Here is a 1,797-nt window from a genome sequence, read left to right as displayed (position 1 = left end):
CTGCAAAAAAACAAAAAGAAAGGTCATGCTCTAGCAAAAGCCAGGCAGGGACGACAAGGAAAGGAGAGGCAGGAGACGAAGCCAGAACAGTCCCAAGCAGCCAGGTACTTTGCTGTTGGACACCTGAACTCCACTGAGAAAGGACTCCATCTACATGAGACACCCTCCGGTTCAAAAGCGTTAACCCACGGTAGAAGCAAACACTGTAAGTGAGATCTGGCTGGTTTGCTGTCCATATGGTGGGTGCTGCTGGGGAGGCAACTGTTTGGGGGGTTTTCTTTCCTTCTCCTCTTCCTCTCCCTTCCTTTCCCTTCCTTTTGTAGGTAAAGCATTTGTACGCCAGGAGCTCACTCATGCAAGCTGCCTGTGCTGATGGATTTATGTGGCTGCCTAAGGGCTCCACAAGGCTCTCCAGTTTAGGACCCAGAAGTGTGGCTGGGGAGACCACGTCAGGTGACAGGGGAACATGTCCATCAAAAGAAGAAGAGAACTGCCAGTCTGCTTGTGGTGGGGGGTCCCAGATGGTGCAGCGTAGCACCTGAGCTTTCTTATCCAGTCTTGTGATGAAACTTAACCATAGAAGTCCACACACAAAATTATTGGTGGGTGTCTTTTCACACTTACTGCAAGAAAAAACCCTTGTAACAGAAGATGCACAAGATCTCAGAGCGACTGTCATTGGTAGAAAAGAATATCACAAGTAAAGTTAGATCAGACAGAAAAGAGGCGTCTGACCGTTACATAAACTCAAAGACAACATGCAGGGGACAGGCAGCTAACAGCTCTTGCAAAGTGGAGAGGGGACTGAGGGAAAAATAAATTATCTGTGAGCTGCTGCAAGAAGCCAAGATAATTCACGTTAAGTAAGTTGAAGAAGGGACTGTCTCCTCTGCGAGGTATTTGAGTCCTTGGCCAGGAGTACAATACCTGGATTCACTGGACACCCTCCAGAGCTCAGACAGTGGAAATACAACTGGACTGCGATTTCCTGCAAGGCTTTTAACAAAACTGAGGAAAAAACCCACGAGTAATAACAAGAAAAACGTTCAATTTTCCAGTGGGAAGATGGAATAGGAGCAGCTAACTCTGATGATGTGTGAACAAAAGTCAGCTGGGAAAGGAAGAAAATAATTTTAAAACAACCACACAGCAAATTCTTCTGGGTTAGGAAGAAAACCCCAGCAAACCTCCACTGCAGGGAATAGGACTTTGAGACAGGACTCTCCACTGCCTCCCCTCCATCATTTTTCCCAGTACACTGAACACTGCAGTGGAGGAAGTTATATGACTCTTTGCCTCTCCAGAAGATAATGAGAAAAGACATAGGAATCAATTTTGCAAAACACATTTTCTTTCCTGGCCCCAGCGGATGATCAGTGGGTCTCTCCATATACATGCTCCTTCAGTGCAGTACAGAAGCAGGAGGAAGCAGAACCAGCCAGCTCTGGCCAACTGGCTTTGACCTCCACAGACCCACCACTTAAACACAATGGGCTGATCCTTCATTCACCGCAAAATGCTTGACTTCCTTCACGTCAAGGAAATGGTATCAATCATACCGCAAACGTTTGGGCCAGATTTTCTCCAGGACAGATGTGCGAACAGTTTTGCTTTGTAGGACACATCCTAGTTCACCACCAGTGAAGAAGCCCTACCCCTCTCTGCCCCTTAGAAAAGATCCCTATCCCAGGGCAGCTGGTGCAACACGTTCACTTGCCAGCTAGAGGGTAGATCAAAGCATCTACCATGAAGGGAAAAGTAAAGCTCCCAACTACATCCCAGACATAGCTTCGGCCT

General features: G+C 47.2%; 1 protein-coding gene across 2 annotated transcripts in view; it reads right to left on the bottom strand.

Annotated features, from left to right (window-relative positions):
* The window catches only part of CASTOR2 (cytosolic arginine sensor for mTORC1 subunit 2), a 136,841-nt gene that overhangs the window by 12,118 nt on the left and 122,926 nt on the right, over positions 1 to 1,797 (bottom strand). The window lies entirely within an intron of this gene.

This window comes from Aquila chrysaetos, chromosome 10, assembly GCF_900496995.4.
Source record: "Aquila chrysaetos chrysaetos chromosome 10, bAquChr1.4, whole genome shotgun sequence".
NCBI lineage: Eukaryota > Metazoa > Chordata > Aves > Accipitriformes > Accipitridae > Aquila > Aquila chrysaetos.
This window is presented reverse-complemented; position numbering and strand designations above follow the sequence as displayed.